The sequence below is a fragment of the Rutidosis leptorrhynchoides genome, chromosome 8 (genome assembly GCF_046630445.1).
Source record: "Rutidosis leptorrhynchoides isolate AG116_Rl617_1_P2 chromosome 8, CSIRO_AGI_Rlap_v1, whole genome shotgun sequence".
Lineage (NCBI taxonomy): Eukaryota > Viridiplantae > Streptophyta > Magnoliopsida > Asterales > Asteraceae > Rutidosis > Rutidosis leptorrhynchoides.
Window position 1 is genome coordinate 191,444,583 of NC_092340.1, and position 25,784 is coordinate 191,470,366.

Consider the following 25,784-nt stretch of genomic DNA (forward strand, 5'->3'; position numbering starts at 1 on the left):
ATATATACAACCATTTATATTAGAAAATCAGTAATATTAATTATTATTATTCTTATTCTTATTCTTATTATTCTTATTATTCTTATTATTATTATTATTATTATTCTTATTATTATTATTATTATTATTATTATTATTATTATTATTATTATTATTATTATTATTATTATTATTATTATTATTATTATTATTATTATTATTATTATTATTATTATTATTATTCATTATTTATTATTTATAATCTTAAAAGGAATTAGAAAGTTAAGAGTTTGTTACATATAGCTATCCAACTGTATCAGGATTAGTTTTTACGTTTACCAGATCGATTCCAAATCATAGATACTCCCAAAACAGTTAGGGTCACGATCCTTTTTAATTGATTTTATTCATTTTTTTATTTAATTGATTCTATCTATAGCCTATCACATGTCTTAATCCAATATCTGTACGAACTAATTAGGATCAATTACAAGTATCAAATTCGTTCTTTTACTGATACACTTCCCATTATCACAACAATTCCATAAAATAGTCGATACACCCTGTTCCTGCTTATATTTTCAAACAATTAGATTTTGTTATGAATTTAAAAAAGTAGAAATACAGAGTTGTTAGGAACTCTTCATTGAATCTTTCTGTAAAATCCCAACCTTCAATTCACTGTATTGAGCTTGAATTGTGAGGTCAAAGTTTTAGTTTAATACAGAGTTGTTAGGAACTCTTCATTGAATCTTTCTGAAAATCCCAACCTTCAATTCACTGTATTGAGCTTGAATTGTGAGGTCAAAGTTTTAGTTTAAAAAGTCAACAAGTTTGTTCTTCGCGAAATTCATTTTTATTTTGATGTTTCAGATTCAATTAAGTATACAGATAGTTTCTAAAGGAGTTTTTAAACCTATTTCATGTAGGAAGTTGGGTCTGAAAGTTGCTAGATTTCAAAAACGCGATGTGAGTTCTAGAGGTTCAAAGCGAACCTGATAATGTTTTATTTATGTATTTATTTTCTTCTTTTATTGTCCTGATTAATCCCCAAATCACCCCTAATCTGGTCGTCTCTGATTCTGTTGAAATTCCTAAACTAAAACAATTAAGTCACTACAATGGAATACTTGGTCTGGGTCGATTATAGTAGAAGAAGAAGAAGGGCACCGAAAACGTATAAAAGAAATAAAAATCGTGTTATAACAGAAATGGTTCAGCAGAGGAGTGGTTAGGTGTGTGTTCGGGTATTCGAGAGGTCTCGGGCTCGAGCTCGGCGAGTAGCAACTGTTTTTTTAAAGGCCTTATGAGGTAGCTTTTAAATTTCAAAAATCTTTATTATTATTATTATTATTATTATTATTATTATTATTATTATTATTATTATTATTATTATTATTATTATTATTATTATTATTATTATTATTATTATCATTATTATTATTATTATAAATTATTGTTGTTGTTAATTGTTATTATTATTAAAATCATTAATATGTTTATTAGAATAATTAAAAGTATTATTATTAGGGTTATTACTAGTATAACCATTATTATTATTAATATGATTATCATTATTAAGTAAGGTTATTATTAAAATTATTATCAATATTATCATTAGTAATAAATTGTTAGTATTATAGTTATTATTATCAATATTACTAATGTTATCATTATTATGATTAAAGGTTATTAAAATACTAATATTAAGATTTAAAATAGGAAGATAAAACTAGATTATGATTTAAAATATGTTAAGTACGAAGTTGATTATAATCATAAAATATTAATATGAATATAAACACACATATATGAGAAAGTGAATAATAATTAAGTTAGGATTAGGATTTGAATATAATTAAGTATGATATGAATATAGATATAAAATAGGTATGGATAAAAGATATTTTACATTACAATATTTTAATATTTCATATTACTATATTTTTATTATGGAAAAGATATTAACTAAGCTATATATAAAATACATCAATTAATATATACATATATTAGTATCATATAAAAACCCTAATATAAAATTTGTACTAATAATAAACTTTTTATTAAGTCTGGTAATCTAAGAATTAGGGAACAGACACCCTAATTGATGCGAACTCTAAAGATAGATCTATCGGGCCCAACAAGCCCCTTCCAAAGTACCGGATGCTTTAGTACTTCGAAATTTATATCATGTCCGAAGGAGGATCCCGGAATGATGGGTATATTTTTATATGCATATTGTGAATTTCGGTTACCAGGTGTTCAATCCATATGAATGATATTTTTGTCTCTATGCATGGGACGTATATTTATGAGAACTGAAAATGAAAATCTTGTGGTCTATTAAAATGATGGAAATGATTATTTATGTTAAACTAATGAACTCACCAACCTTTTAGTTGACACTTTAAAGCATTTTTATTCTCAGGTATGAAAGAAATCTTCCGCTGTGCATTTGCTCATCTTAGAGATATTACTTGGAGTCATTCATGACATATTTCAAAAGACGTTGCATTCGAGTCGTTGAGTTCATCAAGATTATTATTAAGTCAATTATAGTTAGATATATTATGAAATGGTATGCATGCTGTCAACTTTTGATGTAATGAAAGATTGTCTTTTCAAAAACGAATGCAATGTTTGTAAAATTAATCATATAGAGGTCAAGTACCTCGCGATGTAATCAACTGTTGTGAATCGTTTATAATCGATATGGATTTCGTCTGGATGGATTAGGACGGGTCTCTACATTGTAGTGATCAAGTTGTCTTTGTTCCGCAAGTCGGAAGAGTGAAAACTTAGTTTTATTCTTTTTGCTATTCTCAAACCTTTTTTCGCAAGCATGAGAGGAGGTTACATAACTGAGGCTACCTCACTCGGGTCACTCATTTCACTAGGGTGTCCTATAGTTCTAAGAAATGAAGTCACTCTTAGCCAGTCATGCTTACACTCTTCGTCATAGGCTTGATCAAGACTCAAATCTCCATCAATTATTTGAGAGAATTTTCAGTTATCGACTCAGCTTGGATTGTGAAGAGATGGGGATTTGGAGGTTTCTAGGGTGCGAAGGGTTTTGATAGATAGGAGTTTGAAAGATCGATTTTAGCGATCCTTTCAGCTTTTTGTCAGGAATTTATTGGTAAGCATCCTTCTTTTTGACTGCCAGGAGTTTCTTTTCTTGAATCTTTTCTGGCTCTGCTCCCTTTCTCAGAACCTTTATTCATCAACAATTTTTAATTTTTTTTTTTTTTTACACAAGCATCTTTTGCTTTTCTCTTTGAGGTCTCCTTTTCGCGATGTTCTTTGATAATTGGCTCGGATGCTCGCATTTTTCCTAATGCGGTTTTGTAGTGGATTTTCCCAAAAAGAATGATTTTGTCGGGATTTATTTCTTTTATTTATGAAGTGGACATAATAGATAAGTAGAGGTAAATGGGTTTCGTAGAATGGATATGGAAACGAAGATGTGTAGCGGGGGTTGTTTTTGTCTTCACGAATAGCTGAGGTTCTAACTTAATCATCCTCGTCAAAAAGTGATTCCGAAATGTCGATAAAGAGCAAGTTCTGATTCCTAGATGTTAACATCGGCGCTCTCAACGGAAGTATAGTTAAGCACTAAAAATGAGTGCTTATAAAGCCTTATTTGGGGGTGCCTCACAAAAATTATAGCAGGTCGAATTGCGCCTTTCGTTATGCAATGCTCTTTTGGAAAATTAATTTGATTTTCGCAAAAAGTTTTCAACCATGTTTTAACCTTTCGTCTATTTTGTAGCAAAAAAAACTTTTTGATCCTTTATAGAATTTTATAATCCTTAGTGTTTTATAATTCGGAAAGTTTTAAATTTTTGTAAAAAATTTAGTTTACAACACTTGAGGATTCTACAAGAATCGTTATATGCAACATTTGCTATCCCACACTTTAAAATAACATTTTCCTCAATGTTAAGGATATGATGTATCCCACACTTTAGTTTTTAAAAGAGGTGTTATGCTATTAAAAGTTTATGTTGGTGGGGTTTCCAATCCCACACTTAGTTTTTAAAGTGGTATAGTAGTTTGCGTATATTCTATTTGAAAAAAGTGGTGAAGACGTAGTACTCCCCTATGGTCACAAGGCGTGAAGTTGGATGGCGCGCCAATTATAGATTCTTTAATTCTTGTGCCGACGTTAACCTCGTTCAAAGCGTCCTTGCTCCAATTTGTGCTTCCATCTTGTATGGTCTCGATCATCGTTTGTCTTGTGACATTTTATTCATGCAATTGTTATTCTAAGCACCATACATACTAAAAACATAAAATAGTTATGCCCGAAACCGGGAGTACATGAAATGTCCCGTTCATATTGATTATAAACGTTCCATATTAATTGATTTCGTCGCGAGGTTTTGACCTCTATATGAGACGTTTTTCAAAGACTGCATTCATTTTTTAAAACAAGCATAACCTTTATTTTATCGATAAAGGTTTAAAAAGCATTACGTAGATTATCAAATAATGATAATCTAAAATATACTGTTTACACACGACCATTACATAATGGTTTACAATAAGAATATATTACATCAAAAATAAGTTTCTTGAATGCAGTTTTTACACAATATCATACAAGCATGGACTCCAAATCTTGTCCTTATTTTAGTATGCAATAGCGGAAGCTCTTAATAATCACCTGAGAATAAACATGCTTAAAACGTGAACAAAAATGTTGGTGAGTTATAGGTTTAACCTATATATTATCAAATCATAATAATAGACCACAAGATTTCATATTTTAATACATCCCATACATAGAGATAAAAATCATTCATATGGTGAACACCTGGTAACCGACATTAACAATATGCATATAGAATATCCCCATCATTCCGGGACACCCATCGGACATGATAATTTCGAAGTACTAAAGCATTCCAAATTCCAGAATGGGGCTTGTTGGGCCTGATAGATCTATCTTTAGGATTCGCGTCAATTTGGGGGTCTGTTCCCAAATTCTTAGGCTACCAAGCTAAAAGGGGCATATTCGGCTTCGATCATTCACCCATATAATGTAGTTTCATTTACTTGTGTCTATTTCGTAAAATATTTATAAAGTTGCATGTATTCTCATCCCAAAACATTAGATTTTAAAAGTGGGACTATAACTCACTTTCACAGATTTTTACTTCGTCGGGAAGTAAGACTTGGCCACTGGTCGATTCACGAACCTATAACAAATATGTACATATATATCAAAGTATGTTCAAAATATATTTACAACATTTTTTAATACGTTTTAATGTTTTAAGCTTATTAAGTCAGCTGTCCTCGTTAATAACCTACAACTAGTTGTCCATAGTTAGATGTACATAAATAAATCGATATATATTATCTTGGATCAATACACGACCCAGTGTATACACGTCTCAAGATAGATCACAACTCAAAGTATATATATTTTTGAAATCAACCTCAACCCTGTATAGCTAACTCTAACATTACTGCATATAGAGTGTCTATGGTTGTTCCAAATAATATATATACATGGGTCGATATGATATGTCAAAACATTTTCATACGTGTCTATGGTATCCCAAGATTACATAATATATTAGAATACATGTATAATACAATATAAGTTAGCTAGGATATAATTTGTATAGAATTGTTACAATATTTCCCGTAGCTACAACAATCAAAAAATATCCAATCTTGTTTTACCCATAACTTCTTCGTTTTAAATCCGTTTTGAGTGAATCAAATTGCTATGGTTTTATATTGAACTCTATTTTATGAATCTATATAGAAAAAGTATAAGTTTATAGTCGGAAATATAAGTTAAAAGTCGTTTTTGTAAGAGGTAGTCATTTCAGTCGAAAGAACGACGTCTTTATGACCATTTTAAAAAACACACTTCCACTTTGAGTTTAACCACGATTTTTGGATATAGTTTCATGTTCATAAGAAAAATCATTTTCCCATAAGAACAACTTTTAAATCAAAGTTTATCATAGTTTTTAATTATCAAACCCAAAACAGCCCGCGGTGTTACTACGACGGCGTATGTCCAGTTTTACGGTGTTTTTCGTGTTTTCCGGTTTTAAATCATTAAGTTAGCATATCATATAGATATAAAACATGTGTTTAGTTGATTTTAAACGTCAATTTAGAAGGATTAACTTTGTTTGCGAACAAGTTTAGAATTAACTAAACTATGCTCTAGTGATTATGTTTTCAAATCTTTGAATAAGATAGTTATTTATATATGAATTGAATGATGTTACGAACATCATTACTACCTCAAGTATAGTAGGTAAACCTACTAGAAATGACAAAAATAATCTTTAGCTTGAATGGATCTTTGATGGCTTGGAAGTTCTTGAAGCAGAATCATGACACGAAAACAATTTCAAGTAAGATTATTACTCGAATCAAGATAGTTTATAGTTATAGAAATCGAATCAAAGTTTGGATATGAGTATTACCTTGAATAAGAAAGATAACCTGTTGTAATTAACAAAGGTTTCTTGATCTTAGATGATTACTTGGAATGGATATGCAAGATTAAAAGTAAACTAGCAAACTTGAAAGGATTTTCGAAGTGTTCTTGAAGTGTTCTTCCTATGATGATTATAGCTTGATTCTTGAAATAATTTTTGATGAAGATGATGATTAGTTTACTGGAAATTTCGTTCCTAAGTATGTGTGTGTTTGTTTAGAGAGAATTAGAAAGAGAATTGGAAGTGAAAAGGATTGATTGGTGAGTGGTGAATGATGAGTGGTGAGTGGGGTTAAAAGAAGCTCTAGTTAGTTGACTAGTTCATGGTAGAAGTTAAATTTGATTAGTCATGCATGACATAATCAAGAGTGGAATCCCATGCTAGTTCCTATTGGTATATACTCATAGTAAGTACGTCTAGCAACTGTGTATAATACGGGTACAAATACTGAATGACTACGAGTAGAATTGTTGATGAAAAATGAATGGAAATGTAATTGTAAGCATTTTTGCTAAGTAGAAGTACTTTGATATGTGTCTTAGTTAACGATCTTATTTAATGTTGTTGAAATCTTAAAATCAAATTTTTAACACATTTTTAATAAAGCGATATTAACCCAGCCAGGGGCTCTGCCCCTTGGACCCCGCCAGGGGTTGCCACCCCTTGGACCCCGCTATCGGGGGCGCTGCCCCTGAACCCCCATCATAATCAACATAAGTTCAAATAATTGTGCACTCCACACTTTCCCCAAACTTGTTCGATATTTAACAAGGTTATTTTGGTTAACAAATTAATCCCATTACAATTAAATCATATTGGTGACACAAATCACCAACAATGAATATATCTTGATATAATATATATACTTTAAAATGTCATTACAACGATAATCATTACATATATGTCCATATATATATATATATCAACATATAGTTTTTACAAGTTTTAACGTTCGTGAATCGCCAGTCAACTTGGGTGGTGAATTGTCTACATGAAACTCATTTCAAATAATCAAGTCTTAATAAGTTTGATTACTTAACATGTTGGAAACATTTTTTCATTTAATATATAATCATGGAATAATCATGGAAAAGTTCGGGTCACTACAGTACCTACCCGTTAAATAAATTTCATCCCGAAATTTCAAGCTATTGGAAGTGTTGAAGCATCTTCTGGAAATAAGTGCGGGTATTTCTTCTTCATCTGATCTTCTCATTCTCAGGTGAACTCAGGTCCTTTACGAGCATTCCATTGAACCTTAACAATTGGTATCTTGTTTTGTTTAAGTCTTTTAACCTCACGATCCATTATTTCGACGGGTTCTTCGATAAATTGAAGTTTTTCGTTGATTTGGATTTAATCTAACGGAATAGTGAGATCTTCTTTAGCAAAACATTTCTTCAAATTCAATACGTGGAAAGTGTTATGTACAGCCGCAAGTTGTTTAGGTAACTCAAGTCGGTAACTACTGGTCCGACGTGATCAATAACCTTGAATGGTCCAATATACCTTGGGTTTAATTTCCCTCGTTTACAAAATCGAACAACGCCTTTCCAAGGTGCAACTTTAAGCATGACCATCTCTCCAATTTCAAATTCTATATCTTTTCTTTTAATGTCAGCGTAGTTCTTTTGTCTACCTTGGGCGGTTTTCAACCGTTGTTGCATTTGGATGATCTTCTCGGTAGTTTCTTGTATTATCTCCGGACCCGTAATCTGTCTATCCCCACTTCACTCCAACAAATCGGAGACCTGCACTTTCTACCATAAAGTGCTTCAAACGGCGCCATCTCAATGCTTGAATGGTAAATGTTATTGTAGGAAAATTCTGCTAACGGTAAGTGTCGATCCCAACTGTTTCCAAAATCAATAACACATGCTCGTAGCATGTCTTCAAGCGTTTGTATCGTCCTTTCGCTCTCCCATCAGTTTGTGGATGATAGGCAGTACTCATGTCTAGACGAGTTCCTAATGCTTGCTGTAATGTCTGCCAGAATCTTGAAATACATCTGCCATCCCTATCAGAGATAATAGAGATTGGTATTCCATGTCTGGAGACGACTTCCTTCAAATACAATCGTGCTAACTTCTCTATCTTGTCATATTCTCTTATTGGCAGGAAGTGTGCTGATTTGGTGAGATGATCAACTATTACCCAAATAGTATCAAAACCACTTGCAGTCCTTGGCAATTTAGTGATGAAATCCATGGTAATGTTTTCCCATTTCCATTCCGGAATTTTGGGTTGTTGAAGTAGACCTGATGGTTTCTGATGCTTCGCTTTGACCTTAGAACACGTCAAACACTCTCCTACGTATTTAGCAACATCGGTTTTCATACCCGGCCAACAAAAATGTTTCTTGAGATCCTTGTACTTCTTCCCCGTTCCAGGATGTATTGAGTATCTGGTTTTATGAGCTTCTCTAAGTACCATTTCTCTCATATCTCCAAATTTTGGTATCCAAATCCTTTCAGCCCTATACCGGGTTCTGTCTTCCCGAATATTAAGATGCTTCTCCGATCCTTTGGGTATTTCATCCTTTAAATTTCCCTCTTTTAAAACTCATTGTTGCGCCTCCTTTATTTGAGTAGTAAGGTTATTGTGAATCATTATATTCATAGCTTTTACTCGAATGGGTTCTCTGTCCTTTCTGCTCAAGGCGTCGGCTACCACATTTGCCTTCCCCGGGTGATAACGAATCTCAAAGTCGTAATCATTTAACAATTCAGTCCACCTGCGCTGCCTCATGTTCAGTTGTTTCTGATTAAATATGTGTTGAAGACTTTTGTGGTCAGTATATATAATACTTTTAACCCCATATAAGTAGTGCCTCCAAGTCTTTAATGCAAAAATAACCGCGCCTAATTCCAAATCATGCATCGTATAATTCTGTTCGTGAATCTTCAATTGTCTAGATGCATAATCAATTACCTTCGTTCGTTGCCTTAATACAAAACCGAGACCTTGCTTTGAGGCATCACAATATATCACAAAATCATCATTCCCTTCAGGCAATGACAATATAGGTGCCGTAGTTAACTTTTTCTTCAACAATTGAAACGCTTTTTGATGTTATGCGAGGTGTATATAAAATAGATTTAAATTTCAGCAGGGGATACTATTAAATATGATACAATTTTGCACAAGATATTTATTTATTTCGAGAATGGATATACTTAAACCTTGCTGCAACACTTATAGGCAGTGTACCTAATCGTACAGTAGTGTAGTTTTTAGTAAGTCCGGTTCGTTCCACAGGGAAAATCTTTAAACAAAGCTTAACGCTATATTAGTTTACTTTTATAAAAATACAACTATATATATAAGTAATATTATTATTATAAAGGGGGGTTTTTACCGTTTAATGACCGGTTTGTCGATTTTAAAACTTTAGTCGCAGTTAAAACCAAATGTAAAATAATAAATAAATACAAGACTTAATTTAGAGCGTAAAGTAAATAACGATAATGAAATTGCGAATAATAAAAGTGCGATAAAATAAACTTGCGATAATTAAAAAAAATACGATAATTAAAAGTGCAATTAAATACAATAACAATAAAAATGCGATAATTAGAAGTGCAATTAAATATAAAATAAAGGAAATTAAATATGAAATAAAAGAATTATGCTTATTTAAACTTCCGTAATCATGATGTTTGACGTGTTGATTTTAGTTTTATGCCCATGGGTTAATTGTCCTTTGTCCTGGATTATTTAATATGTCCGTCTGGTTTTTGTCCATAACAGTCCATCAGTCATAAATATAAAGTGCGAGTGTCCTCGTCAAATTATCCTTATACCCGAAGTTAAATATTCCAACTAATTGGAGATTCGAATGGTAACAAGGTTTTAATACTTTGTTTAATGAATACACCAGGTTATCGACTGCGTGTAAACCAAGGTTTTACTACTTTGTTAACAATTACACCAATTACCTTTGAATGTAATTCACCCCTGTTTCAACAATTCTAGTGGCTATTAATCCATTCCCGTGTCCGGTTAAATGAACGATTATTCGTACATATAAATACCCCGCCCATCGTGTCCGATCGAGTGTATATGGTAATTTATAGGGACGCCCAATTGTAAATCTTTATATTAACATTAACAAACTATCATTTAGTTAAACAAATATAAAGCCCATTAATAGCCCATAGTCTAATTTCCACAAGTGTCATTCTTTTATCCAAACCCCAATTATGGTACAAAGCCCAATTACCCAATTTTAGTAATTAGCCCAACATCATGATTACTTCGGATTAAATAAGCATAATAATAACTTAGCTACGAGACATTAAATTAAAAAGGTTGAACATAACTTACAATGATTAAAAATAGCGTAGCGTTACACGGACAGAATTTCGACTTACACCCTTACAACATTTGCTAATATACCCTTATTATTAGGATTTAAAATTAAAATTAAAATATAAATTATATATATATATTTACGTATATATTGAGAGAGAGATAGATATATGATATTCAAAATGATCAGAATTCGGTTGGCTTTATAGGGAATTGAGTTCAGGGGTACTCCGCGACTCGCGGCAACTTTTGCCTTCAAATTCCGCGAGTCGCGGAGTTTGAAAATACAGCTCACCAACTTTGGAGTCTTTCTTGCCGACGGATTTTTATTATTTATATAATATATAAATAATTATAAGAATTATTTAAATATTATATTATATTTATGTGCATAGTTGACTTGTAATTTTTAGTCCGTTGCGTCGAGCGTTGAGAGTTGACTCATGTCCCGGTTCCGAATTTTCGAACGTCCTTGCGTACAATTTAATATCTTGTACTTTGCGTTTTGAATCTTGTACTCTTGTAATTTCGAGACGTTTCTTATCAATAATTGGAACCTCTTTGATTGTCTTTTGTACTTTTGAGCTTTTTGGTCGTTTGCGTCTTCAATTCGTCGAATCTGTCTTTTGTCTTCACCTTTTATTATTTAAACGAATATCACTTGTAAATAGAACAATTGCAACTAAAAGCTTGTCTTTCTTGAGGAATAATGCTATGAAATATATGTTCGTGTTTAGCATTATCAAATATTCCCACACTTGAGCGTTGCTTGTCCTCAAGCAATATCGTCTTGAAATACTAGAATCACTTCTTTATTCTTCACACTTTGTACATCAGTGATTTCTATACGGCGGTATAAACAATGGTAGTAACGATATGGTTTACAGTCCCACATGACTATAAAATTTAGATCCATTAAGGAAATTGGATCTTTATGAAAACATTTGATCTTTTGAAAATTAAATCTAGCTTTTACCCTAGATAAGTTTTTCGGAATAACCCTTCACCGGTGTTTGCAAAATATTTTTGTGGGTTTGGTGGGTTTCAGATTTGAAAATTTTAGCTCAAAACTTGCGGTTTTGTGTCACCCACTTGCCAACCTTGTATTAGGAAAGCAACACGTCCAGTTTACTTGGCCCGTATATTACCTTTCGGTAAACTACCGTCCGGTTGTAAAGGAAAGCGTTGAACAAGCAACTGTTACGGCAATGTCCCATGACATGCTTTTAATTATGGTCTATAACGTGTCGGATGCAATTACTATCCTTGGTAGGAGCAATAGTAAAGCTCACCCTTATAATTTTTCGGTCTGGCACAAGGTCCTGTCTTTGACCACTATGCAAGCACTGTTCTTACGGTTGACACCCGATTTGGTTCAGGTGACCTAATGAATTCCAGGTAAATTCCTAGGATTTTACGTTCAATGGTAATGAACGCATTGAAAATGGGTTTTTAGAAAACAAATCGGTTTGTAATTTTGATCAAAATATTTTCTCGTTCAGGCTCGAGTTTAGATATCATTGAATTCCATGAGTTTGTAATTCTCAATCTTTAAGGTCAATCTCAAGGATTGAGTAATATCAGGCTTAAAAGCTGATTTTTGATCTTTTAAGGAGATTATCCTTTCTGGGGATCTGATTCATTAGTCTTATCCAGCTAATTTGCATGGTGCCCCCCCATTGTACGAGATAAATCCTTCTCATGGTTAGGATAAATCTGACCACTTGGCGACCCTGTTTAATGCTGAGATCCGTGGATTTCCTGCTGATTTTAGTGATGACTTTTCTAGGTTTTTCGTCAACCTACAGCTGGTCTGGACGACAACTTCCTGACCTAAATCAAGAAGCGCGTTTCTTTTTCGGAAGACTTTACTTCCTTTTAATGATGGAATTGATTCATCGTGTAGATCCATCTTTCTTACAGTAAATCAGGTAAAAAAATTTTAGTTTAGTCCAAAGCAAAAGTATTTTTAGTTATTTGTACAAAAATATGTGACATATGTTTTGAATAACTTGGAGAATTTTCCCACACTTGGCTTTTATTTTCCTTTTTATTGTCCTCTATTCCATTTTAAATGAATTTTAACATTTTGGTTTGTTTATCAATTTATGTCCTTTCCGAGGTAACAATAATTTCGGTGTTAAAACCTAGTTTTATCGTTCATAAATATGTATAAACATGATTTTGAGTTCATTTAATTAAAAATTTTGAAAAACTTTACTAGAATTGGGTAGTCAGTATATAAGACTAGGGCTGTTCTTTATTATCAGAGAGCACTAGATTCTAATACAACTACTACTTTACTAGTTTTTTTAATGGTAACCAAGTGTATAAAGTAAAATTTTTAAAATCCGAAAGAATTTAACCCCTTCCCGCACTTAAGATCTTGCAATGCCCTCATTTGCAAGAAATCAGTAACAATTTAAATTATTGAGGGTGATTTGTGTGAAAATGATTAAATTTTACCAAAGTTTCCAAATATATTGGCGTTTGTTTGCTGAATGATAAATGGTGCATATCATTTGTTCATTCCGTCTTGTTGTTATTTCACATATATTTTGCATCTTGTCGTCAAAATTAGTTGATTTTGCTGAACTTAATGCCAGTCTTTGAAAATGCGTTATTTTACCCTGTTGTGTGCATAAGATAAACTGCAAACATATATACATATTTTTGAAGTTTGGTATATTACCCCACATTCAAAAATTATTAAAATCTAAGAATAAAAGTTAGAAAATTATAACAACTATTACAATATTAACATAAGTATTAAACGTATCAACATTACAAATTACAAAATAAATAAAACTAAGTAGACTAGGTTGATACTGATACCAATAGGGGTTCCATGCATAACCATAGGTGCTATAAAATGCTTCGGCAGGGTTATACGTAGGATACGGTGGTTGCATCTCTATAGACCAGGGAGGGAATATGGGCTTTGGAGTAGGAATATAGTTTCTACCTATATGTTGGCAATAAGCTATGATTTGGTTTTGATGAACTTTCCAATCTTCAAATGCTCTACGTCTAGCATTTTCGTACTCCTGTGAAGCTATAAACCTTTGCATTTCTTGCATTTAATTTCCCCCCTCCTACATTACCTTGCTGTTGGTTTCTCTCAACCTGTGGATGTCTACCATGGTATTGTACTGCGGCGTTATTTCGCCTCTTCAAAACTTTCGCACCATGGTATACATTTAAACCTATTGTATCGCGGGGTTCTGGTTCTTCGACTAATAATCCCCCCCAACTTATATCCACACCGAGATATTCAGCAATCAAAGTAATAAATATACCACCTCCTATTATGCTATGCGGTCTCATCCCCCTAACCATAGCTGATAAATAATAACCCACACAATAAGGTATACTTACAGCGCTTTGTGGGTCTCGAATACACATATGGTAAAACAAATCCTGTTCATTTACCTTTTCCTTGTTCTTACCTCTTTGTGTAATCAAATTAGCTAAAAACCTATGAATTACTCTTAATTCAGCTCTATCTATATCCAAATAAGAGTAATTTCCCCCTTTGAATCGGTGATGGCTTGTCATTTGACTCCATACACCATGTGTATCAAAATTTTCATCTATCTTTCTACCATTTAGTATCAACCCTCTACAATCGGCAGATGCTAACTCCTCAGGCGTATATATACGTAAAGCCTGAGCCATGTCTAGTAAAGACATGTGGCGCATCGAACCTCCTAACAAAAATCTAATAAAGATCGATCGGTTAAACTAGCTACCCGATCGTTTAATTCTATACTACACAACAATTCTTCACACCATACTTTATATACAGGTCTACGCATGGTGAATAAACGTACCCAGTCGTTAAAAGTAGAATTACCATACCTCTGTGCAAGAAATTCCCTAATTGGCCCGGCTAATTCTACAGCTTCTAATGGTCCCCATTCTATGACCCTAGGTACCTCAACAACTTTAGAATGAAGAGTATACAAACCCCTTTGGTATTTTGGATAAACTATCCAAAGTCTGTCAAATCTCAGGTTCGGGTGCAAATCTTCCAAGTTCATATCAGAAAATGTCATGACTGGATGAGGTATATTTTGTTTGTAGTAGTTATCCACCTCCTGTTGTTCCGCATTCTCAGCAGGAGCATTGCGAGCTTGGGATGAAGATTCACCCCTTTCAGTCTGCAAAACACATCAAACACAATTTTTGTGCATCCAAATATGCATTAGTGTCAGTAAAATCATCAATCAAAATAATTACAATGACATGATCAATTTATATCAAACTTAATCTCATTTTCATATTTTCATCAAATCTACACTTTTTCAAATAAGCATATACGAAAATGTTTGCCAAGTTCATAAGCATTCAACTCAAATAACATGTCAAAATAATCATTACTAGCAATTAAACAAGTTTCAAATGGCATTATCTTTCAAAAATCAAGTTCATGAATTTTAGACTTGAAAAAGTCCACTTTAATTCTCAAAATCATGTTTAGGCTCAAATTTGGATCATTTAACTACCTAAACATGTTACACTACTTAATTTAGCAACAATTCATGACAAAAATCGGCCATAATCTGTTTATATCAAAAAGCCCCAAATTGCTCAAGAACACAAACCCTAGATTACTCAAAATTTGAAGTTTAAGGCTTCTAATCATGTTAAATAGCATCAATCTAGGTTATAAAAGCATAATACATAAACAATTTAAGCATAATTACACTAAAAAGCATCAAAATCAAATTGGGTATAAAATTGCTCAAGAACACTAATTTTCGGATTAAATGGTGTTTAGGTGTAGAAATTTACCGTTTTTCTTGAGTAATTCCTTGATAGCATCCTTCTTAACATGATTTTATTAAAAGATTTGATGATTAACGGTTAAAAATTGTGATTTTGGGGGTTTTTTTTCGGGTTTTTTCGGAGTATTTTCGCTGTATGTTTGAGTTGTGGTGTGGACTGATCAGTTCAGCTCGATTTTATTTTTTTTTTGTATTTTGGTCCTCCCGCGAGTCGCGGGGTTTAAACCTTCAAACTCCGCGAGTCGCGGAGTTTGTATTTTTTTTTTAATAACATCTTATACTAATTAAAACAATTAAGTAATTAATTTTAAAATTTTGTTTCCCTTGTTATTTAGGACGAGGTCGTTTCGGATTGATGTCCTAGTCCGTCCCTCGACAAAATTTTAAAATTTGTCTTTTTGTAGCGATTGTTTTAAAAGCTAAGATTTTTGGTTTTTTTAATGTTTTTGGCATACTTTAATTTAATAAGATTAAAAATAATGATAATAAAAGTTCTCGTCCCTCCCTCGGGTAAAGCAATTTCGGTTCAACGACCTAGTCTTCAACTTAAGACGAATTTTAAAAATCATATTTTTAACTTAATGAGATAAAGTAAATTTTTGTTTTTAAATTCACACAACTTAAATATAAAATTCAAAATTAATATTAAAAATTCACACCAAACTTAAAATTTGAAATGCATAAAATTAAAAATTCATATTTTAAAAATTAAAAATTCACACCAAACTTAATTTAAAAATTCATATTATAAATTCACACCAAACTTATATTAATTTTTCAAATATTTACAATTTTAAATATATTATTTTTACAAAGTTTACAATATTAATTTAAGATTTATATATTAATTTTAAAAACATGGTAAAAATAAAATTAATTTTTTTTTTGCTTTTTATCCTACTTTAATCAATCAAATATTATCAAAAATATGCGCCCCTCTTTTCGGTAAAGTAATTTTGGTTCCAAGACCTAATTTAACTCATGACGAATTTTTGAAATATTTTGGGTTGATTTGATTAAAGATATTTATACCTTAAGAATAAATGTTAAATTTCGCAGTGATGTAATAAATTTTTGAATGATATCAATAATTTCGGTCGCCAAACCTAATTTTATTCAATACCAATTTAATACTTTATAGCGAAAAATTAGCGTTTATTATCAAAAGATTAAAAATAAAAATAAAAAAATAAAAACTGTACAAACATACATGTGAAATAGATTTCTTAGTTATATGATCTATCCCATTCATAAGATAGTCAGTTTAATTGGTTTTCCATGGCGACATAGGCGTAACCTCGAGCATTCAGTGTTTTTTCTTTTAAACATATGAACGGTCCGTCTCTGCATAAAGTAACAAATTCGGTATTTGAATAGGTTTGATTATTTGAACATTTACCTCCATGTGACCATTTTCCGCATTTGTGACATCTTTCTAGGTGTCGTGCTCTTCTTTTGGCTGCGGATTTTGATTTTCCTTTACCAAATTGTAACTTATTATCTTCGCATTTGAATTCTTTTCTAACTCCGTCCAATCTTTCTCTGATTACTGATACTATTTCACTCGGAAGTGTTTCATTATTACGTTTAGTGATCAAAGCGTGTAGCATTAGACCATGGTTTAGTTCACAGGCAGTCTTCATTTCCTAAAAAAAATAAAAATTCAGAATGGGGGGAGAAGACTAGTTCTTTAGGGTCTGCTAGGGAAAGACCGTTCGGGTTCCATTTTCGAGAACTACACGAAAACAGACAATCTAACTCTAACAGAAATACATATTATCCTTTAAAGACTTGATTCTCCCCACACTTAGTTAGCTGTGGTGTCGAAATTGTGATTAACTTCGTTGTCGACTTCCATCGGACTATCTATATAATGTTTAACTCTGTGACCATTAACTTTAAATTCAATCCCATTTGAATTTATTAATTCTATCGTTCCGTATGGGAAAACTCTTTTGACTATGAATGGTCCAGACCATCTTGATTTCAATTTTCCAGGAAATAGCTTGAATCGTGAATTGAAAAGAAGAACTCTGTCTCCTTCTTTAAATTCTTTTAAACTTCTGATTCTTTTATCATGCCATTTCTTCGTTCTTTCTTTATAGATTAACGAATTATCGTATGCTTCATGTCTTAATTCTTCTAATTCATTTAGTTGACTTAATCGTAGACGTCCGGCTTCATGTAAATCAAGATTACATGTCTTCAAAGCCCAAAATGCTTTGAGTTCAATTTCTACTGGAAGATGACATGCTTTTCCATAAACAAGTCTAAAAGGTGTGGTTCCAATTGGAGTTTTGTAGGCTGTTCTAAAAGCCCAGAGTGCATCCTCCAATTTAATGGACCATTCCTTCGGATTTGATCCTACGGTTTTCTCTAGAATACGTTTTAAAGCTCGGTTGGTATTTTCAACTTGTCCACTTGTTTGTGGATGATATGCGGTGGAGATTTTATGAGTTACTCCATATCTTTTAAGAACTTTCTCAAGTTGATTATTACAGAAATGAGTACCCCGATCACTTATTAAAGCTTTCGGTGTTCCAAACCTTGCAAAAAGACGTTTTAAAAAGTTGACTACAACTCGTGCATCGTTAGTTGGGAGAGCTTGTGCTTCCGCCCATTTAGATACATAATCAATGGCTACGAGAATATAGAGATTATTATGAGATTTTGGAAATGGACCCATAAAGTCAATACCCCAAATGTCAAATACTTCACATACTTGAATGACATTTTATGGCATTTCATCACGTTGACTTATTTTTCCGGCCCTTTGACAAGCATAACAAGATTTGCAAAGAAGGTGTGCATCTTTGTAAATTGTAGGCCAATAGAATCTAGCTTCATACACTTTTCTTGCTGTTAGTTGTGGCCCATAATGCCCTCCTGTTGGTCTTGTGTGACAATGGTTTAAAATTTTACTAGCTTCATCTCCAAATACACATCGGCGTATTATTCCATCGGGACAACTTTTAAACAGATGTGGATCTTCCCAAAAATAGTGTTTTATATCACTGAAGAATTTCTTTCATTTTTGGTACGATAATCCTTTTTCAAGGAATCCACAAACTAAGTAGTTTGCATAGTCTGCAAACCATGGAATTTCTTTATAATCTATCTTCAATATATATTCATCAGGAAAGTTTTCTTGTATGGCCGATTCATTTAGAACTTCTAATTCGGGATTTTCAAGACGAGAAAGATGATCAGCGGCGAGATTTTCTGCTCATTTTTTATCTCGGATTTCAATATCAAACTCTTGTAAGAGTAAGATCCAACGGATTAATCTTGGTTTAGCATCTTGTTTTGAAAATAGGTATCTAAGAGCAGAATGGTCGGTATAGACCACCGTTTTTGCTAGAACGAGATATGATCGAAATTTTTCAAAAGCAAAGACAATAGCAAGGAGTTCTTTTTCAGTAGTTGTGTAATTTGTTTGTGCTCCTTGTAATGTCTTACTAGCATAATATATAGGTTGAAATCTTTTTTCAATCCTTTGTCCTAAAACGGCTCCCATTGCAAAATCACTTGCATCGCACATTAGTTCAAATGGTAGATTCTAATTTGGTGTTATCATGATCGGTGCATTAGTGAGTTTCTCTTTAAGAATATTAAAAGATTTGATACACTCATCTGAAAAGATGAATGGAGCATCCTTTTCTAGGAGTTTATTCATAGGAGTGGCAATTTTAGAAAAATCTTTTATGAAACGTCGGTAAAAACCGGCATGCCCTAGAAAACTCCTAACTCCTCTAACATTGGTGGGATGTGTAAGTTTAGCAATTACATCTACTTTAGCTCTATCCACTTCAATTCCTTCTTTTGAAATTTTATGTCCAAGAACGATGCCCTCTTTAACCATGAAATGGCATTTCTCCCAATTAAGTACTAGATTTGATTGTTCGCATCTAATCAGCATTCGTTCAAGATTAATTAGACATGATTCAAATGTATCACCGAAGACTGAAAAGTCATCCATGAAAACTTCCATGCATTCTTCTATCATGTCATGAAAAATCGCCATCATACACCTTTGAAAGGTTGCAGGGGCGTTGCAAAGTCCAAATGGCATGCGTTTGTAAGCAAAAGTACCATAAGGGCACGTGAATGTGATTTTCTCTTGATCTTCGGGTGCTATTGGAATTTGAAAATATACGGAAAATCCATCTAGAAAACAATAGTAACTATTTCCTGCTAATCTTTCCAACATTTGATCAATGAAAGGTAAGGGAAAGTGATCTTTTCTGGTGGCGTCATTTAATTTTCTATAATCAATACATACACGCCATCCTGTTATAGTCCTAGTAAGAATAAGCTCATTTTTCTCATTTGTAATGACAGTCATGCCACCCTTCTTAGGCACGCATTGAATTGGGCTTACCCATGGACTATCAGAAATTGGATAAATTAAACCTGCATCTAGCAGTTTAATAATCTCCTTTTTAACTACATCTTGCATATTAGGATTTAGTCTTCGTTGGCGTTTCACATACGTTTTATGACCTTCTTCCATAAGGATTTTATGTGTGCAATACGAAGGACTTATTCCTTTAATATCATGAATCTTCCATGCAATGGTTGGTTTATGAGCTTTCAACACAGAAATGAGTTGTGATTTCTCATTTTTAGTAAGATAAGACGATATTATTACAGGTAATTCAGATTCACCATGTAAATAAGCGTATTCCAAATGGTTTGAAAGTGGCTTTAACTCTAATTTCGGAGGTTCTTCTATCGATGATTTATATCGATATCTGTCTTCTTCTTTTAGCATTTGAATTTCTTCTGTTGTTGGTTCATATCCATTAGCTATAAGTGTAGCTAACATTTCAGCTTCATCAATTTGTTCTGTTCCTTCTCCTAAAGAACATTCTCCTGTTCCTTGTAATTCTGGAAATTCTTCTAATAATTCTGCATGTGCATCTATAGTTTGAATATAATAACATATATCATCTGCAGATTGTGGTTGTTGCATTGCTCTATCAACTGAAAAGGTAACACTCTCATCCTCTATACTTAGGGTCAATTTCTTACCGAACACGTCTATCATTGCTTTACCCGTATTTAAGAATGGTCTTCCTAATATGAGAGGAACTTGAGAATCTTCTTCCATGTCCAGAACAACAAAATCTACTGGAAATACTAAAGTACCAACTTTAACTAGCATGTTCTCCATTATCCCTCTAGGATATTTTATTGATCTATCGGCTAGTTGTATGCTTATTCTGGTTGGTTTCAATTCTCCAAGGTCTAGTTTAACGTATAGTGAATATGGCATTAGATTTATACTAGCACCTAAGTCTGCCAATGCTTCTATTGAACTAAGACTTCCCAGAAAACATGGAATTGTGAAACTTCCTGGATCAGATAATTTTTCTGGTATCTTATTCAACAGCACTGCTGAACAATTAGCATTCATAGTAACAGCCGAGAGTTCTTCCATTTTCTTTCTATTTGAGATTAGATCTTTCAAGAATTTAGCATATCTAGGCATTCCTGAAATCACATCAATGAAAGGAAGATTTAAATTTATCTGTTTAAACATATCCAAGAATTTGGATTGCTCGGCTTCAAGTTTCTCTTTCTTCATTTTACTCGGGTAAGGAAGTGGTGGTTGGTATGGTTTAACATAAGGTTTATCCTTAATTGTGTTATCTTCATTAACCTTTTCAACTACCGGTTCTTTTTCCTTATCTTGATCAGGTTGTGGTTCTTGTGGAGTAGGAATAGCTTCATCAGAAGTTACAGGTATTTCAGGTGGTTTAAGTGTTGTACCACTTCTTGTGGTAATGGCTTTAGCTGTTTCATTCCGGGGGTTAGCATTTGTATCACTAGGTAGACTTCTCGGTTTTCTTTCACCTATTAATCTTGCTAGGTTACTTACTTCTTGTTCCAAGTTTTGAATAGAAGCTTGTTGATTTCTAAATGCTTGAGCATTTTGTTCATTAGTTTTTTTCTGAGATGTGAAAAACTGCGTTTGAGTTTCAACTAGCTTCGTCATCATATCTTCTAAATTCGGCTTTTTATCATCGGTTTGTTGTGGTGGTTTATTTTGAAAATTAGGTCTTTGCTGGTTGTAAGTATTATTGGATACTTGTTGATTGCTAGGACCTTGTTGGTTGTTGTATAGAATATTTCGGTTATAATTCTGGTTTTGATTGTAAATCGGTCTTGGCGGTTGATAATTATTCTGATAATTATTTCCAGGCCTTTGGTTTATGTATGAAATATTCTCTCTTTGTTCCATTGTTAATTCAATACTGAGACAATCTTTTGTCAAATGTGGTCCTCCACACTGCTCACAACTAATTCGTATTGAGTGAATATCTTTAGTCATCTTTTCCATTCGTCTCTCTACAGCATCTATCTTTGCGGAAATGGAATCTAAGTCATGGCTAGAATCGGCTCTAGCTGCTTTAGATGATCTAACGATATCTTTTTCTTGGTGCCACTCATGTGAGTGGGAAGCAGTGTTATCAATAATTTTGTAAGCATCAGTTTCGGTTTTCTTCATAATAGAACCACCAGCTGCTATATCTATGTCTTTCCTTGTAGTGATGTCGCATCCTTGGTAGAATATTTGTACTATTTGACAGGTATCTAAACCATGTTGCGGACATCCTCTCAATAACTTTCCAAATCTTGTCCAAGCCTCATATAGAGTTTCATTTGGCTTCTGTGTGAACGTAACAATTTCTGCTTGAAGTCTTACGGCTTTAGATGCCGGAAAGAATTGTTTAAGAAAATTTTCAACTAATACGTCCCATGTATCAATCGCCCCTTCAGGTAACGATTCCAACCAATCTTTGGCTTCTCCCTTTAAAGTCCAGGGAAATAACATGAGATATATCTGTTCATCCTCCACTTCTCGGATTTTAAATAGTGTGCAGATCCTATTAAAGGTACGTAGATGTTCATTTGGATCTTCCTTCGGCGCACCACTAAATTGGCATTGATTAGTCACCATGTGTAGAATTTGTCCTTTGATTTCATAATCTGGCGCATTAATGTCTGGATGAGTAATTGCATGACCTTGGCCAGTGCGTTTAGCTCCCATTCGGTCTTCCATACTTAAAGGTTCCAGATTCTCCATAATTGAATTTGTTGAATCGGAATCACTAGATGATTCTGATTTAATGGTTCGTTCCTCAACAATCTCTGTTTGAATGATTGGTGGTTCCGGAGGAAAATTTAGTGGTTCAGGATCTACGAATCGTCCCTGAATATTCTCCGGATTCTCAATTGTGAGGTCGGGTTCAAAAAATGGATTATCGGAAATTTGAACTGGAGTACTTGGTCGACTGGATGACGATTCTAAAGAAAAATCAACGGCGGTAATATTTGTTAAATGTCTTGATCTAGTTACAGGTGGTGAACGTACAAAAGGTGGTGAACGTCTTGCTCGGTGCATTCATTGAATATCCTATTAGTTTTTAAAAGTAAAGAAAAATTATAATAAGTTATCCAATCAATAGACTTTTCTGATTTTGCCCACGTTTCGAATAGCCAAAAGATGCAGCAGAGGGGCAGGATTCGTTTGGTCTCAATATAATTGAGGACTGTTTGGCTCCAATAACCCGGTCCACATACAAATCTAACTATTACTACGAACCAGAAAATTTTGATGTCTATCAATTTAACCACTTAAAATAAATTTTCGTAATTTTAAGAAATTTAGATAAGAAGTAGATTAAAAAAAAAAACTATGTCCTAAAAACTAGGATAGCGAGAAATAAGAAAGAAAAAGAGCATGTCGAAAAAGGTCGAAAAAGAAAAATGGTTGAAAAATAAAAGGTGATGGAAAAAATAAAAGAAACTTATAACACTTAAAAACACTTAACTAACCTAACCTTATTACTACAACTAACTTAAAATTATAATCGCAAATTGAGATTACTAATTGGAATGATAATTGATACATAGGTAAAAGTCGTCTAAAAATATTAAAGCTTACAGGAAAAACTATATCCCAAATGGAAATAACTTAAAAAGAAACTAAAACTTAAAAAGGCGTCGCAAAATTCTAAAGTACCTAAATTTTAGTCTAAAGAAAAAAAAAACTTAAGGAATTCTACGGCAAAGCCTAAAAATCTAGAAGTAAAAATAACTATGGCAAAAACTAAGTTTAAAACTAAATATGAGCTAAAAATACAAATATTACGCTAAAACAATTAAAAAAGGACAAAATATAAAAATATACAAAAAGTTGTAAAAAGTACAATTTTTATAAAAATATTATTTTTATATTATTTATTTTATAAAACTATTAATTTTATATTTTAATTAAACTAATTTAACTAAATATATAAATTAAATAAAAATAAACTTAAAATAAAACTAATTATAATAATAATAAGTGTTTAGGGTTAATAATAATAATAATAATTAATAATTACTCCGTAATTAAATGCAGATTAGGGTTTCTGTCAGTGTCAGAGTGTCTCCGCGAGTTGCGGTATCCCAAGCAGCAAACTCCGCGAGTCGCGGGGTTCCAAAATTCAACTCTGGTACAGTTTTGAAATTCGACGTTTTTTTTTATGTAGCGTTGCGCTTTCGGCTTTTAAGCTAGATTGTATCCCCGGCAGCGGCGCCAAAAATACTTGATGTTATGCGAGGTGTATATAAAATAGCTTTAAATTTCAGCAGGAAATACTATTAAATATGATACAATTTTACACAAGATATTTATTTATATAGAGAATGGATATACTTAAACCTTGCTACAACACTTATAGGCAGTGTACCTAATCGTACATTAGTGTAGTTTTTAGTAAGTCCGGTTCGTTCCACAGGGAAAATCTTTAAACAAAGCTTAACGCTATATTAGTTTACTTTTATAAAAATACAAAAATATATATAAGTAATATTATTATTATAAAGGGGGTTTTTACCGTTTAATGACCGGTTTGTCGATTTTAAAACTTTAGTCGCAGTTAAAACCAAATGTAAAATAATAAATAAATACAAGACTTAATTTAGAGCGTAAAGTAAATAACGATAATGAAATTGCGAATAATAAAAGTGCGATAAAATAAACTTGCGATAATTAAAAAAAATACGATAATTAAAAGTGCAATTAAATACAATAACAATAAAAATGCGATAATTAGAAGTGCAATTAAATATAAAATAAAGGAAATTAAATATGAAATAAAAGAATTATGCTTATTTAAACTTCCGTAATCATGATGTTTGACGTGTTGATTTTAGTTTTATGCCCATGGGTTAATTGTCCTTTGTCCTGGATTATTTAATATGTCCGTCTGGTTTTTGTCCATAACAGTCCATCAGTCATAAATATAAAGTGCGAGTGTCCTCGTCAAATTATCCTTATACTCGAAGTTAAATATTCCAACTAATTGGGGATTCGAATGGTAACAAGGTTTTAATACTTTGTTTAATGAATACACCAGGTTATCGACTGCGTGTAAACCAAGGTTTTACTACTTTGTTAACAATTACACCAATTACCCTTGAATGTAATTCACCCCTGTTTTAACAATTCTAGTGGCTATTAATCCATTCCCGTGTCCGGTTAAATGAACGATTATTCGTACATATAAATACCCCACCCATCATGTCCGATCGAGTGTATATGGTAATTTATAGGGACGCCTAATTGTAAATCTTTATATTAACATTAACAAACTATCATTTAGTTAAACAAATATAAAGCCCATTAATAGCCCATAGTCTAATTTTCACAAGTGTCGTTCTTTTATCCAAACCCCAATTATGGTACAAAGCCCAATTACCCAATTTTAGTAATTAGCCCAACATCATGATTACTTCGGATTAAATAAGCATAATAATAACTTAGCTACGAGACATTAAATTAAAAAGGTTGAACATAACTTACAACGATTAAAAATAGCGTAGCGTTACACGGACAGAATTTCAACTTACACCCTTACAACATTTGCTAACATACCCTTATTATTAGGATTTAAATTTAAAATATAAATTATACATATACATTTACGTATATATTGAGAGAGAGATAGATATATGATATTCAAAATGATCAGAATTCGGTTGGCTTTATAGGGAATTGAGTTCAGGGGTACTCCGCGACTCGCGGCAACTTTTGCCTTCAAACTCCGCGAGTCGCGGAGTTTGAAAATACAGCTCACCAACTTTGGAGTCTTTCTTGCCGAAGGATTTTTATTATTTATATAATATATAAATAATTATAAGAATTATTTAAATATTATATTATATTTATGTG